This window comes from Labrus bergylta, chromosome 7 (genome assembly GCF_963930695.1).
Source record: "Labrus bergylta chromosome 7, fLabBer1.1, whole genome shotgun sequence".
Taxonomy (NCBI): Eukaryota; Metazoa; Chordata; class Actinopteri; order Labriformes; family Labridae; genus Labrus; species Labrus bergylta.
The window spans coordinates 4,099,917-4,116,349 of record NC_089201.1 but is presented as its reverse complement, the minus strand read 5'-3'; the positions used below and the strand labels follow the sequence as shown (position 1 = coordinate 4,116,349).

Sequence of the window (16,433 nt, the reverse complement as noted above, 5' to 3'; positions counted from 1 at the left end):
CTTTTGTTTGGATTTCTTTGTTTAATTATTTTTTATACTTTCTCCTATGTCCCAGCAGTTCGACCTGATGTTCTCCCTTACTTATTTTCCACATGGTTAATGAAGCCAGGGGTTGTTTATTGAAGATTTTTTTTCATAAAATGTTTAAATAAACTTTTTAAAAATCTGATATGACTGTCTCTGATTAACTGGAGCACTGCAAAGTGTTGGTCACAGTAAAATAATTTAGCAGTTAAGTTTATAGCTCACATTTGAAAAGGCCTTGAACTGACATTCATTTCTTCTTGACCAACAACAGCTAAGACAACAACAAAGCTAACAGACGAGCTCAGCTGGTCTCATCTGAGATAAATGGCCTTTAAACTTACTTAGTATTAAACATTTAACCTCCTAAGACCCGAACTCTTGCATGGCATGCATTTTTAATTTCTCTTTGCTGATTGGGCTGATTGGGACCTGATGAGTGTAAAAACAAAGAATTATCTTTTTACATGATGTAGTTTCTGAGAAAAATGATGTCCACATATGAGGACATTCGTTTTAAATTTCGATAGAACACAATAAAGTCACAATTGAGTAATGATATGCACAACTCTTTATTTGGTGCCTGAACACAGCAGCATTTTTCCTGAGTGCAAAAACAAAATGAGAAACAACAATTGTGCCCCTTTGAGCAATATGGCTCATTTTAAGTGTTGCTAACAGTTGCAGGAAGACGTATGTCTGTGACAAAGCAACATTCTAAACATTTTGCATTGTAACTGTTCTAAACTGTTAATTTCAATATCTCAATATTTCTTCAACCTGCTCAAGGAGTGCATCTCTACCTTGATAAATGTCAAAGTCCAGCACAATACCATCTGCTGTTGCGCAAACAAAGTTTTTCATGCCAACTGGGTTTGGTTTCATTGGCAGATATTGTCGATACGGACAAGCTCCTGTGAAAGGAGTCGTCTGCTCATCAATGGAAACGCATTCTGGTCGAGCCTGAGATTTGCAGCCTTTCAGAATGCGATTCAGAAAAGGCCTCACCTTCCAGAATTTATCACAATCTCTCAGGTCCTCTGGAACATCATCATCAATGAGCACTTTGAGTGATCGCCTCAGCCTGAAGAATCTGTCACGTGAACATTTCAGTGAATCTCAAGGCTTTGGACCAGTACATCCTGATTGCAGGATATAGTATGCAAGACATCAAAATACAGGCACCAAAAAAATGATAAATTTCATCAGTTGATGTGTTGATGAGTGGGTCCCCACTTCTAGCCAGTGACGTAGCATCAGAGCAATCTGCAATCATTTTCATCAAATCTTTATCAATATACTGTTCTATGTAGTCCAGTGGGGTCCAGCCCGCTCTGTCCTGCACAGTTTCCTCCTCATGCTCAAACTGGGCTTGATTTGGTGTGAGCGGAGAAGCCCTCCATCGCATCCCACACCCTTTCTTGGACTGTTCTTGATGGCTTGGTCCTGGTGTTGTCTCTTCAGGGACATTGTTTGAGACATCGGCCTCATCCTGCTGTGTCTGAGAGCGACGTCTGGGAGTGCGTGATCTGTCACGATCTGAACGATATCCTTCATTTTCATCACGGAGACGTTTACGTCCCCTGATAGGCTGAGAGGGCTGTGGAATGGGGCCCTCACATCCACTATTGTCCTCCTCACTGGTGCTTGGCTCCTGTCGTGGGGGTTGATATTCAGCATCCCCTACGGGATCATCGATGTCTGACAAATCTTCCACCTCTGAGTTGTCTCTACCAATTAACCCCAATAACTCCATTACTCTTGACAGAGAATCACGCTCTGGAAAAAAATTTCATGAGAAAAATCAAATAAAAATCTATGTAGATTTATTTATAAAACATGCTACATCTGCTTGTACTGTAGTAAACTATTGTTTTCTACCAAAATCATCCCAAAATACTATTTCATTCTCATGTTTTGTTGCTAGCATTTATGATCACATATAAACATTTTCAACAAAACTAACAAAACTAAGTCCCTCTGTCCACATACGTGGACATCATGTTTAGCGGCATGGTAAATCGTTACAATTTTCATTCCATAACAAACATTGAACACTTTTATACATATCTGAACAAGAATCAGCCATGAAATTTGTTTGAATTTTTTACCTGGTCGAAGTTTGGATCGGGAGTTGCCATCTGAACTTCTGGGTGTGTTGTCGGCCATCTTGAATCTAATGTATAATGTGTTATACTCTTCTGACACCACTAAGTGGCAGTATAAAGTCCTTGTATGTGGACCCCAGGCCCTTGTAGAGCAAAATTTAATATTGTGGTCTAGACAACCCAAAATGTGATGTCCACATATGTGGACGCCAGGTCGTAGGTCGTGCAATAAGCATAGCAAGATACCCATGATATTCCATTTCCATTTATTCAATCACAGACTTGTCAAACAGTCTGGCATTTTGTGCTACTGTTTTCAAGAGTTAATAACTGAAGAGAAGAAGACCATCGAGAGAGGACAGGAAACGTTCAGGGGACGAGTCCTCCGTTGTCAGGGGTTGTTGATGGATCTGAATCTGAGAGCATCTTCTGTAATAAAGAAAAACAATCATGGAGTTAAATGTAAAGTATAATGAATTTTACTGTGATGTTTATGCCTCAGACCTGAAATCAGCTCTGTCCTCAGGTTCTGCTAAACTTCAGCTTCTAAAGTTTGTTTTTATGACAGGAGAACTATTTAAGAGGAAAAACAAACTATATAATAAGACATGATGAATTCAATAATATGATCAGCTTTATGAATTTATGTTTTAAGACAAAAGTGTTCCTGCCACTTTCTATTGAAGATTATTTTAAACTGTCATCACATGGGCCAGCCTGATAAATTAAACTAATGTTAAATATTCTCATATATGTAATCAGACAGCCAATTTGTGTGCAGAACCTCACCGGAGCTGGAATCAGACTCTGGACTGCTGTTTCCTTTGGGCATTGATTTCCTTGAAGACAGAAAGAAGAACAATTTAAACATGAACTTCTTGCAGAACCATAGAGGCTGTTAAAATCTTCTGCTAGTCTTCCTTACATTTTAAGGATTATAAATTGTTACTAAAATTACTTTGATGCTGATAGCGGTTACAATAACACGGTCCAATCATATGAGAGATAATTTTACCTTCCCATCTGTTATCATTGAGGAGGCGGGGTTTATGACCTATACTGCAGCCAGTCAGTAGGGGGAGCTCTAAAAATAGAAGCTTCATTAGACCGGGGACCTTGTCCCGTCCATTATTTTTACAGTCTATGGTCGCGACCCATCGGCCCCTGGTCGGAATTGGCCTTTGAGAGCCTAACACAGACGGAGGAAAGTGTGTTCTGAGGGCTTGGTTGTGTGTGTGTGTGTGTGTGTGTGTGTGTGTGTGTGTGTGTGTGTGTGTGTGTGTGTGTGTGTGTGTGTGTGTGTGTGTGTGTGTGTGTGTGTGTGTGTGTGTGTGTGTGTGGCTCAGTGATGCTCACTCCTTACAGACCTTCTGGGTCTGCTACTCCCCTGCCAGCACCAACCTGTCAGCTCCCTCCTCCTCTCTCAATGTATCTTTCTTCCACTCCCTCAGTAGGAGCTGATGAATGGTCCCCAAGTGATGAGGTGACAGTAGTTGTAACTGCTCAGTCTCCAGATATTTGAAAGGTTTTCTATTTTCCCGTCCTCGAACTAACCATTCTGTCCTAAATTTTAAATGTTAACAGATGTCCTCTGACGTTTGCTTGAGGATGCAGCATGTGTGTTTCAGATCATTTTTTTCCATTAAGTTGTCGACACAGTAATTGACAACCTGTGTGCCTCCCACCAGGCTTTTGAGATTCTAACACTTCCTCTTCCTCTGTTTGTCTGTTTAGACTTTGTGCAAGCTTTGAGATTTAAAAGAGCTTCTTTTGTGCACATTGAACAGGCAGTTCTGTGACAGCAGCCTAAGTTGACAAGAACATAATGCAGACACAAGATTATGTTTGGAGTAAGAAGCTTTCTCACACTAGAAGAAAGTCTCTTGGATTTCCTGCTCAATGCTGACACCTATGTGATAAAATTAATAAGTTGTTACACAATTTAACATTTTTTAATGTACTGAAATGATTAGCCAGCTAATTATTCCATCAAGAGCAAATTAATCAACTACATTTATGATAACAATCAATTGTATGAGCTTTGCATATCAGAAATAAACAAAACTGTAATTGGTTGAAGCCCATGCTGCTGTTCTGTGTTTCATACAACTGTAATCTGTTTATCATTTAGATAAAGAACCAACAGTAACTGTTAATCTGTTGGGGTCAGTATGGTGTTTCCATTTGTCATAAATCCAGTCGTGATGGATATTCTCTTGCAGTAGCGATATGCACCTGGTAGCTTTATAACTTTAAATATTGTGGAAAAGGCCTTAGAAATGTTCGATGCTTCTCCTTTCGGGGTAAAAAAAGGTGAAGGACGAAAGTAGGACAAGGAACATATTAAGCTTTTAAAAATTGCAAATTATTTGATTCCTTCAAATACCACATGTCTTACCACTCTGGCTCAGTCTGTAGGAACTTGGGTTAGGAACCAGAGGGTCACCAGGTTCAAGTCCATCTTTAAATGTTGTAAAGCAATACTTTCTCCTGCTGCATACATACACCCTGCATGTTGTACAGAGGCCTTCACATCATGTTAATGCAGTCAGGTGATGTTAAAGATAGCTATCAGCCACTCAAGTGCAAATGTAGCGGAGAAATTCTTTATTTTTATTGCATTACTCACAACTGCACTATTATCTTATTTAGCTTTGTGTATGTATTAGTCTTTTTTTTTTTGTTGCTTATATTATGTTTATATTTAATGTTATTCTTTTGTACATTGAGAGCAGTGACCGAAGACAAATTCCTTGTGTGTGTCTTAGCATACATGGTCAATTAAGCTGATTCAGATTCTGATATGCACTCTTTACTTTTCTTTATTTAGCAATTCAAATCGTCATTGTAAAATTGCAGCCGTGTTCGCCGATGTGTGCACAGCATGTCTCAACAACAGAATGAAAAAAATTCCCCTCCTTCATCTTCTTCTTTTAAACAATACAACCCATTTTATATTAATGAATAATAAGATTTTAATGCACCCAAGCCTTAAAAAATACCAGTCCTCAGTCATATTTTTAACCAAAAACTGCTGTGACTGAAAGAGAGAGCTCTGTCCACATTAAACAAATACACCAGCATATGTGGGAAATTTAGCCAGTGTGCAGGATTAAAACATGTTACCCAATATTGGCTTCCGAGGATCTTTTTGTTGCCATGGTATCCAAACAGGTATCGAAATTGTTTGATTTTTTTAGTATCATATCCAAATTTAAGACTCTATCATGGCAACCCTTACATACACAACACAATAACCAACCATGTTATCTCAAACATTTCTCCTCTGAAAAATCAGCCCCTCATTTCACTATCACTTTCAACCTATGATTACTCTGCACTAAATCTCAACCATACCAGTCTCATTTTCCAGATTGCAAAGCTCTCATATCAGGACTTGCAGTGTGAGGCTCTCGTATAATTATGATGTATGTCAACAATGAGGCTGTGTTTTTCACCATTTGATTGCTTGTTGACTGAAGTGCTGGTACCTAAATGCCCCCTCACCAGAGTAAATAACGATCAGGCCTGTCACTGTCTCTCTCGCTCTCTTTCATTATTTTGTTTCCATTGCTGCCTCCGTCCCTCATTTAGAGCTGCAGCTTTCACCTGGTGAATGCTAAACACACATCACAGCTCTCATCTCTCACTTCCAGTTGCTACCATTGAGCACTGAAAGATTTATTCCGATGTGATTTAGCACAACGTCAGAGTCACTTCCACTCTCACTCCTGAATCGGTATTTCTCTCTCTGTGAGAGGTCGGTACTTATGTCTGAGTGAAAAGACAGCAATGCAATGTCACATTACACACATTCAGTATTGAACTAAATGTCCATTGCCTCGTTTTGCTGACAGTCCACAGAGAGTGGGAGTAAAATGTGAGATGGAGGCGTGCTGTGTATTCATCTTCAGTCAAACTGTCAGCTCGCGTCGTTATGAAACAACGTGATTTAAATTCAGCTTCTGGTGTTTATGTTCTGTGTTGGCTTATATACTGTATACATGACAAGAGAGCTCATTACTTTTCAGCCTGAGTGCCTTGAAAATACTCGTTAATTAACCAATCTTCTAACAGTATTACTGAAAAGCGTCCAACAGGACTGTTGGCATCGACTCAGACACGACTCTCCAATATGTTGCCCAGTTGAGTGTTTGATTGAGCCTGCCTGCAGAAGCAGATTAATGAGGTCAACACATTTGTGCCAGGCACTGAATCACAGAAAAATTATTGAAGACTTTTCAAATAATAATGTGACCTGGGTCTCTCATGCTTATTTGAGGGCATATTTACACCCATTTGGTACCTTTGATGATTGCTTTCCACACAGGCTCAGTCATCCGGGGGGGTGCTTTTCATGGCTACCGCGGTGATAGATTAATCAAAACAAAAACACATGTCATCTCTTTTTTTTGTCATGACAGCACGGCTTGGATGCAGGGCCCTTCATTCTGGTAGTCCGTCCCTTGATTCGGTTTTGAATAAAAGTGATATGCAGACCAAATGTGGAAAGTCAGTGAGACCGTTTGAGTACAGGAAGCTGCGACTAAGCCTGGGACAGATGATTCAAGGTGGACGTAGGTGTGTGTTGTCCCTGGATTGTCAGTCAGCTTTGTTTTAGTGGCTGTGTGTATTTATCACCACCTTTAAGTGCTCTCCCAGAGTGCCTCAGGGGCTATAACTCTGACTAATGGAAAACAAAGACCTGGCCAAGACAGCCAGGACACTCTCTACTTCTGGCACAGCTACCTGCGTCAGATGTTTTTGGAGGTTCAATTAAAGCCAGGCTTAAATGTTTTCTGCAAAAACTTCAAACAGGAGACTCACTTACTTATTTTTAAGTTGATAGTGAGTGTGCATGGGAACTGTATGCTAGGGTATATCCAAGAAGAAGGTTGTTCAATTATCCAAACGATAATGATCTGATGCCTGGGCTTTGGTTATCTGCCGATACGAGTCTGATACCTCTGGTAAATTAAAAAACCTTTATTCCTCACTGTGATGATGAGACTGGGAATCATTCATGTATAAGGCAGCATCAGGTTTTTACATGTTAATTATTATATAAATCCATATAAATGGACTAAATTGTTATCTCAATGTGCCCCACTATCTGTCCATCAGTCACCCTCTCCAGTGACAGTTAAACCCTCGTTGAGTAAGAGCTGCGTTGTATGTTCACTCCAGTGTTGCCCTTTTTTCCTTGATGGCAAGCGGAAATGAGTCACTGCTGTGTGATCCGTGAAAGTTTTAGCTTGTAGCATCGCACTGTACAGCGTGCAACTCGGGTGTAGAAACCACTGTTTTTCTAACTTAAGTTGTGTGTTAGTATTCGGTTTGTATTGTATACATATAAATTGTGCTTTATTCTCTTCATTTATTTTAGTAGAAAAAAGCTTTAATCTGTTTACAATTTAATTTTCTCTTTTTCTCATCTGTTCCCCTTCTAATCTATTCTGCAGACACGCACACAAACACACAAGCACATGCACACGCGCGCACACACACACACACACACACACACACACACACACACACACACACACACACACATGCACCTCTTAAACACGAGCTTGTCCCTTCTAGCCGTATGCTGTAGCTTTTTTGTGTCTCTGCTCTTTTGACAATATTCACAGCAGTACGCTAAAGACGATCAAATAAGATTACTCGCTTTTTGAAGAGGGACACCAGAGATTCTGTTAACATACCAGGTGATCCGTGCTTATCGATGATGACTTTCATAACAATTATCATAAACTACGAGTGCAGAACATCATCCGAAGCAAACAGCTGCAGAATAATATTGAAACAATTAGAGCAACTTGAGTTTTGACTTGAGGCTGCACCTCCATCGGTGCATTAATGGGAGGGACGTAGGGACATTGGACCACTCTCTCTTTCACTCTTGGTCTCTCTGGCTCTCTCTTGGGCGTGGCCTTTTTATGAATTGAAAAAAAGTTGGAAATATACCTGGGAAGCCCGGCCCAAGTATCATCTATGTGTGGTAAATGATGTTAATGCAGCTTGTTCTGAATTCTTGGGTAAATATGAGCAAGTGAATCGCCATCATTTAGAAATGAGATCATATGTATGATTGTGATTTATTGATTTTTAAACGAATGATCGTGCAGCCCGAATAGGTACATCTCTACTGTTAATCAAGGTTGTTATTGATCATCATGTCTGCAGAATAGCTGACACTTGCTGTGACAGTTAATAGGTTGTTGTAAGCGAGTGTCAGTGGGAATGATAGGCTGTGAGTGATTGAGGAACAGTGAAAACATTGGAAGTAGAGAGGACACATTGATGCATGAATAACAAAGTGCAGCAGCCTACACTTACTCAGCCTTCAGTGCTGAACAGATAAACTGGTTTGACCTCAGTGCATGCTTCAGGGAAGTGAAAGCAGATAGAAAGAAAGAAAAAGTATAAAGAAAAGCGCGACAGAGGGAACAGTTTATCAACTGCAGGGATGCAGCTGTCCAAATATGATTTTTATACTCCAGTCTCTCTCTGCTCATCTGAAATGCAGCGTGCTCTTACAACAGAGCAGGCAGAACAACACTCAGCGTCGTATGTGTCAGCCGCTGACACTATCTGATTGAATTCAGTCAGCTTTCTTATTCCAGCTGTCAAAAACACTTCTAATGTTAAACCTTTTTTTTGCTTGAAAGTAAAAAGAAAGACGGTGCCTTATTTTCTATCCATGTTTTCTGACCTTCTTCATAGTTCTTCCTCTCATGTCTTTCACTCATCACTGATTTACCTTTTAAGAGCATTAGATGTGTGCGAGGAAGACAAAGAACGCTTGTTTGAAAACAACTGTGGTTGACAAAGACCTCTTTTTGGTTACCGTATTTTCCGCACTATAAGGCGCACCGGATTATAAGGCGCACCTTCAATGAATGGCCTATTTTAGAACTGTTTTCATATATAGGGCGCACCGGATTATAAGGCGCATAGAATAGAAGATACTGCCTGGGGTTGCATTATGCATCCACTCCTCTTCTCCCAAACGTGGAGGGGAACTTTTCCCTGATTCAGTAAACACGTAGTAAAAGAAACAGTCTGATACCACTAAATCAAACGTTAGTGCATTCACAATATAGTAACTCTCGAAATTGTTCATTCATTAGTGCATTCACAATATAGTAACTCTCGAAATTGTTCATTCATTAGTGCATTCACAATAACTCAACGTTGTTCAAACGTTAATGTGCATATTCACAATATCTCCCAGCCTTGTTCAGTTGTAAACACGTAAAAGAAACACAGTCTGATACCGCTAATTCAAACGTTAGTGCATAACTCAACATTGTTCAGTTACGTATAACACGTAAAGCTCACTTTTTCAGTTCATTCCCGGTCCACGAATCCCTTGAATTCTTCTTCTTCAGTGTCCGAATTGAACAGTTGGGCGAGTACGGCATCCAACATGCCCGGCTCCCTCTCGTCATTATCCGAGTCAGTGTCGCTGAGCCGGATTCCGGATTATAAGGCGCACTGTCGTTTTTTGAGAAAATTAAAGGCTTTTAAGTGCGCCTTATAGTGCGGAAAATACGGTACATCCCCCAATTAAAATGTCGACATTTTACTGAGTCAAAGTGAATAGTTAAAAAAAAAAAAAAAGTACTGTCATCTATTATTTTGTCTTGTCTCGTAATTTTTTGTATCACATAAGTATTGATGTAACTCTCTTCTATCTGCTACAGAAATTCCCTGCTGAGATGAAACAAGGTTTTTCCACCTCAACAAATTATCACCAGGGAATGTGAACTTCTCTTTAAAGCCAGAATACAAGAATAGATAATTTTGATCTAAACATGTCTAGAAAAAAACATTTCTAGTTTTTCTGCAATAATTGTAGACATTTTTAACCCCATTTTAACCAAGATGGCTGTGGTTGATGTTTAATGTGCTGTTTCTGCAGTAATCAATTAGCTGTAAGGAAGGTCCTTTTCTAGTCTTCTGACTACACAAAGCACTTTTACACTGCAGGTCACACCTACACATTCACACACTGATGGTAGAGACTGCTATGAGACCCTTCGACCTTCAGGTGAGGGAAAACCGACTCTTACTAACTGAGCCACAGCCGCCTCAATTACCAATTATTAGTGTTGTCTGCAGAATAATATCAAGCCAACAGTCTATGTAGCATTTTTTTTTCACCTCTTAAACGGAACCAATTAGTGAGTGTAACTGAAGGCCAGCTTCATCTGACTGAATCAAATGTTAAGCATTGACATTATATCACATCTCCATCAAACAGATATAATGGATGTCAGCTGAGGGAGATTGCTTGTTTACATTAAATATTTTATCCTATTTATTGTGATTAATTCATAATTTTGGGATATGTTATCTGGGAATGCCATAATGATGACGAGATTACCAAATGGTGCAGCCCTAATATGATGTTGGAACTAGCATAGCCTCGCCCAATTAATGATGAACACTGGCAATTGATAATATAAGATCTTAGACTGTTTCACATTTGAACATTGAGCTGGGCTAACCTCCCTGGGGAGCTGACTTTGTGTGTCATCAGGGTTTTTATGACTGATATTTTATGTCAGACTTTACAGGTTACAGGTCTGCTGCTGTTTTCCTCTGGCCGAGTTTATGGAGAAAATGTTCCTGTCATCTTTTCATGATGTGACAGGGAAGGTCTTTGAAAAAGAACAAAAGTTTGGGCTCACACCACACACTCAAGAAGGACACACACACACACACACACACACACACACACACACACACACACACACACACACACACACACACACTGATTACTCCGGTCCGTCCAGCTCGGCCACAGAGGAGCGTTTCTAGTGGAGTGTGATAAAGAAGAAGCAATCACAGCCGAGGTGTCTTCCTTCCTCTGTACTGTGTATAGTCTGTGTATCACTTAAGTACTGTGCGCTCCTTGAAACTATAACACTTATTTTCTGTGAGGTGAAATGGCAAAAGGACCCACAGCATGGGTTCTGAGTTTTTTGTTAGTGACTATGTTGGTATTTATGTCGTCTGCTGTGGTAATAAGTAAGTAAGTAACTTAATTAAGTTTCAGTAAGAGTCACAGTCAGCAGTGAAAGTTTGGTCCTAAAATATTATTTTTTAATGTAACTTTATTTCCAGAAAACAATTTGCACATGTACTTAAGATGTAGTCTGTTTTTTGGTGGTCTCCCGGAGTGAAAAAGTTTGATCCTGTTTTCCTGAGTGAAGCTTTTCATTGTGTTATTAAGTCCACAAAGTGTCTTTTCTCCTACAGTTAAGTATCTCTTAGAGTACGATCTGTTACGCCGTGTGGAGTTTGCATTCTGCCAGCTACCTGTACTGTGGTTGAGCTCTCAGCCTTCTGTAAAGTTGATGATTGTGTAGGACAGACACAGGACCGATTTCCCTAGACTCGCACTGCTCACCTCTGCTGGTCCCTTTCTGTCTTTAATTGAGGAGTCTTCTAATCAAACTAGCACACCACAAGGTTTACTTATTAAACAGTCAACCAGAATCAACCATTGAAATTCATTATTGTGACCAATGAGGGAGAAAAGCTGTTAAAAAGGGGTGCAGACAGACTGGTGCGCATCTCGTTATGTATCCCAGCATGCTCTGCGCAGCAAAGCCACTGCTTGCAATACACATTGAATTGGGGTAAAACATTTTCAGGTCAGGTAGCGTACAGTTGGTGATGGTTGCTGCTGCAATTTTGGTCGTGACAGTGCGTGTCTCAGCGTTTTACTGGTATATTGGTTGCACTGGTATGACAGATGCAGCACACTTTTTAGAAAATAATAGGTATTTTAAAATGCTTAATGCACAACAAATTGTACAGTTTTATGAGCAGTTTATTTTTGGCTTTTTAATGCCTTTATTTAGAGGGGAGTGACATGTGGGAAAAGATCCACAGGTTTGATCAGAGAGGACCCGACTACATGTGGCATGCTCACTTACCACAAGGCTACTGGCGCCCCCTACCAGTAGCTGTTGGATGGTTAACTGAGCCGCAGATAGTCGAACACTTTGTATGTTTTTGTTCTGTGTTTAGCTGCCAGGCCAGATTGTCCTTTTTCTCAGACCACATCTATTGCTGACAAGTTCCGTACAGTAAATAAAAAGCTGAGAGCAAAACACAGTTCAGGATTGATTCAGTTCTGTTTTCCGTGTAATGAGGTATCCATTTTTTTTAGAAGAACATGTTGATTTTTTTTACAGTAAGTTTGGTTATGACAGTTATTCCTAATGAGGTTGTATAATAATGATAAGTTCAGTGGGGTTTTCTTATTTCGATTTTGTTCACTTTATTATTTTGCTTCAGTGTTTGAACGAGCCATTTTCCCTGAGCTTGAGTCCTCGGCCTGTTTTTAGAAATACTGCATGATAGAGCTCTCAAAGGCCATGATATTTGTGTTTGTCCTCTCACAAAGATAATTTTGAAAAAGCTTTTTAGAAAGATGTTTCAAGTTTCTTATAGCAGAAGTCCAAGGCAGTGACATCCCTCTGAATTCTGAACAACCTCAGGGGTTGGAACAAGTTTCTTAAGATATCTAGAGTTGTAGCGCAGACCCTGAATATCTGCTGAGTGAGTCATCATGTTCTTGGTACTTCGAGCGGTGGGTCTAGCTTCCAATTCACAGAGATCTTTGTTTCACATAAAATAACTATGTGAGGTTTTCAAGCTTAATCTTAACCTCCATAAATGTAACAATGTCTTGAGAACTGAGTGGTTTGTCCACAAATGGCCACGCTATAAGTAGTTACAAGGCCATGGTGAATCACTTTGCATGCATTCAACAGTCACAAAAGAGGCAAGACTCACAGTTAAGCCTTGTATTCTGTTTCTAGCCCTCAGGGCTTTGAATAAAACTTAATTTCCTGCCCTTTCATTGGACATTTCCTCCTTTGACCTTTTCCCTTATAGACTGAATTGAACAGTAAATTGGTTGTTCCATCGTTGTTGCTCCCTGTTTCTCTTAGTCAGATGAACAGTGTCTTAAATTGTAGACTCTAGTGTCTCATTGACCTTGTGTCTTTCTCATCGAGTTAAAGTACATTTACATGCACTCAGTCACATACAGTAGTCACACATACACCGATGAGCACACACACACACAGTTTACTGCAAATGGTTGTGAAGGTCATAACAGCCACTATAGGTTGATGAGTGAAAATGACTCTTTCCTTCTACTCCTGCAACCACAGTCCTCTCTCCCACTGCTGTGGGAACCCTTTAATTACAGTCCCCACTACAACAATGTGAGCTTGTTAATGATGTTCCACATTCTGTACTAGCTGGCGCGCCCTCTAATTACGTCCCCACCCTTCAATAACACGGTTGTCAGCGAAGCGAGTGCAAGAGGTTCCCCCCTCTATCTCTCCCCCCCCCCCCCCCCCCCATAGGGACTTTGTAATGGGCAGCCCCCCTCTCGACTGCGGCCTTGGCAGTGGATGAAGGACATCAGTGAGGGGTAACACTCGTACAACAGATTACCCTCCTGTCCCCCACTGACCCAAACTTTGCTGTGTCCTCCTCTTGTTGCCTGTCTCTCCGTGTTACTACCAGCGAGACTGATGAGTGTTGGCTCTAACCCCCATTGGCTGAATGGGTTGTGGCTGAAAGCTATAGTGCTGGGCAGCAGAGAGACTTCATCAATACACCTGTGTCCCTCCTTTTGCTTGAATCTCCAAAAAGCTGCATATACACTGTGCAAATTGAGGCCGTGTCTGACACACTGTCTGACCCGATCCCGTGTCATTTACCATACAGTTTACAGAGGAGCACAAGGGCAAATCACAACCCTGCTCTCAATGAGCTTCTGGCATGTTTGAAGTGTTTGAATTTTGGTCATACAACTGCATACACTTTCACAATGAAAGCAGGGCCATGAGCCGATTCTCCAACTTATGGGCTGTTTTTGTTCCTGAGTAATGGCAAACAGTGTTTGAAAGAAACACGGCAACAGCAGGCTTCCCCATCCTATCTGAGAAGATATGAACAAGAGAAATGTTGCAGAAAATAGCTGCGGACCTCCAGCTGCCGAGGAAGATTTTTATGCTTATGATTAAGCATCCTAGTATGCTTTTGTTTGCTTGTGATGCTGAGTGCAGTTGTATTTTAGTTGTGCTTATGCAACAACTGGAATACACTTCGGTCTGACTTCAACTTCCATCTGTGGGACAATTGTTAAGTCTCCATCAGGATTTTACATGTACAGTGTGAGCAGTCAGGTGATGCTTAACCATAGGCCTGTGCAGTGTAAGCACACAACTTGTTAGCTTTGGTTGTGCATCGTAAACCGTTGGTTGTATTTTGTAAGTTGACATTCCACCTCAACATTTATACAATAATTCAGTTTATGACCGGCCTAATTTGTACCCTCTGTTCTCCTACCCAGCTGTTTTCTTGAAGCCTCTCTCGCTCCCGCGGTTGCCTTCTCTCTCTCCATCCTTCTCTGGGGGTATCTGGGATGTGACAGGTAGTGCAGTCTCCTGGGCCGCTGGCAGAATGGTGCTTGACCCCAGTTCCACCTCTGCTGCTGTCCCGCATGCTATTCATTTATCTCCAGCCGGGCAGCATTACGCTGCTTCTTGTTCGATAAGGGAGTGCTGATTTTGATATCAAACAGCATCGCAGGACTTAAGTGAGCAAGAATGAGCAACACAATAGTTTTCTAGCTCTCTCACACAGACACTCATGGAAGTATAGCTTTGTATTGTTTTCTTAGTTTGCCGTCAGTATACCTAGGCAGGCCGCCTAAGTATCGTCTATGTGTAGGAAACAGTGTTATTCTATTTAAAAAAAACAAAACTCAACATGTGTTTTCCTCCAGCCTTTAGAATAAGGTACTGAGAGGAGGTTTCCCTTCATTTATATGTTTTGACTTCCTCTGAATACTATAAAGATATTTTAATGCATGCTTTTAAGATCAAAAACCGTTGTGCTTCTCAAATCAAAGACATCCTTTAAGACTGCCTGTGGGTTATTAATGTCATGATAGAAGTTATTGGAAGTTTTAGCTAGGTTGGGGAAGTCACATAATATCGGAAACAGTCTGATTTGATGTTTTTTTCCCTCTGTCTTCGGTTTTACCTTACCACTCAAATAACTAAAAATGTTCTTCTAAGTGTGTTTTAGTTCATAAAAATGTTCCTCTAGAAAGGAACTTCTCAGCTTGTTTGAGTCTATTAAAAATGTCCTCTGTTAAAGGTTTGAATTTTCATTTTTTTTAGTCCACATTTATTGGAAATGAAGCTCACAAAGTGGCCCAATGACAGAAACATCAAGAGTGCCATTTCTAAATAACCTTTCCCTTTGTGTACTCCCATACATTGACATGCAACAAATAAAACATCTTTAATATGCTCCCCTTACATCGTCAATGTGTCATCCCATCAGAAATCAAGCTGATGAGCTGGACAGCCGCCAGCTGAGTGCACATAATGAGGAGGGGACCGCGGTCAAGAGCTGGTACTCCGCTGTCATGGGGGAGAGGTTTTAGAGCGAGCAACATTTTTATCTATAATGACACGGGCTGGCAGACGTACAGTAGCCATTTGAGTGGCCATAATGAGAAAAGAAAGACGAGTGATCAGGCACTGACGGTGAACTGCAATCAAAGAAAAAAGAGAAGGCTCAGAGGAAAAGTCTGTTTCAGATATCGATTAGATCTCTTTGATTTACAGCAACTGTCTGGATAGCTATTACAGGCATGGCCGGCAATTACCCTGTATTGTGGTCTGGTTTTGTATGGCTCATATTGGGCCAACTTTAGAACAATTATTGACCAAACATTAGTTGATTTATAATAAAGTACACATTTTTCATATGATGAACTGTTAAACCTTGTGTTGACACCAGTGCTGAAACCTCAGGTGTTGAAAAATGATTCCAATGTGGAAATGAAAAAAAACTACAGTTCCTACTTGAGCCTGGCTCAAAAAGCCAGGGACGTCCCATTAGGTCCCCTGTTACAACAGCCATTTTGCAGCCTGGTCCAAATAACTGTTTATGTCTGAGTAGCTCATGCCTTGACTGCACTAGAGGTGTTTTGTTTTATTATATTAAGGCTTGAAGATATGCATAAATAGGGCTGTGGCTGATCTAACTGACAGGGTGTTATGTTGCTCTGCTGTCTGCAGACTTATTTATTAATGGCAATGAACCTTTTCAGCTGTAAATCCTGAAAATACAAATAATAATAATAATAATAATGACCGCTTACAACTGAGGCGGGCCTCTCCATTGGCTGTCATTTTACACTTGAGTTTTGCAACACTCCTGCCATGCAAGATCCACAAA

At 40.5% G+C, this 16,433-nt stretch overlaps 1 protein-coding gene and 1 long non-coding RNA gene across 2 annotated transcripts in view; one reads left to right on the top strand and one right to left on the bottom strand.

The window, feature by feature from the left end:
• cdh13 (cadherin 13, H-cadherin (heart)) overlaps window positions 1-16,433 on the top strand; it is a 374,372-nt gene that overhangs the window by 67,514 nt on the left and 290,425 nt on the right. The gene's annotated exons all lie outside the window — the stretch shown is intronic.
• LOC136179734 (uncharacterized) lies at window positions 573-9,264 on the bottom strand. Its single transcript, XR_010666715.1, has 2 exons — window positions 2,136-9,264; window positions 573-1,803 (listed from the first exon to the last, which is right to left on the bottom strand). It is a non-coding gene; the product is annotated as an uncharacterized lncRNA (long non-coding RNA).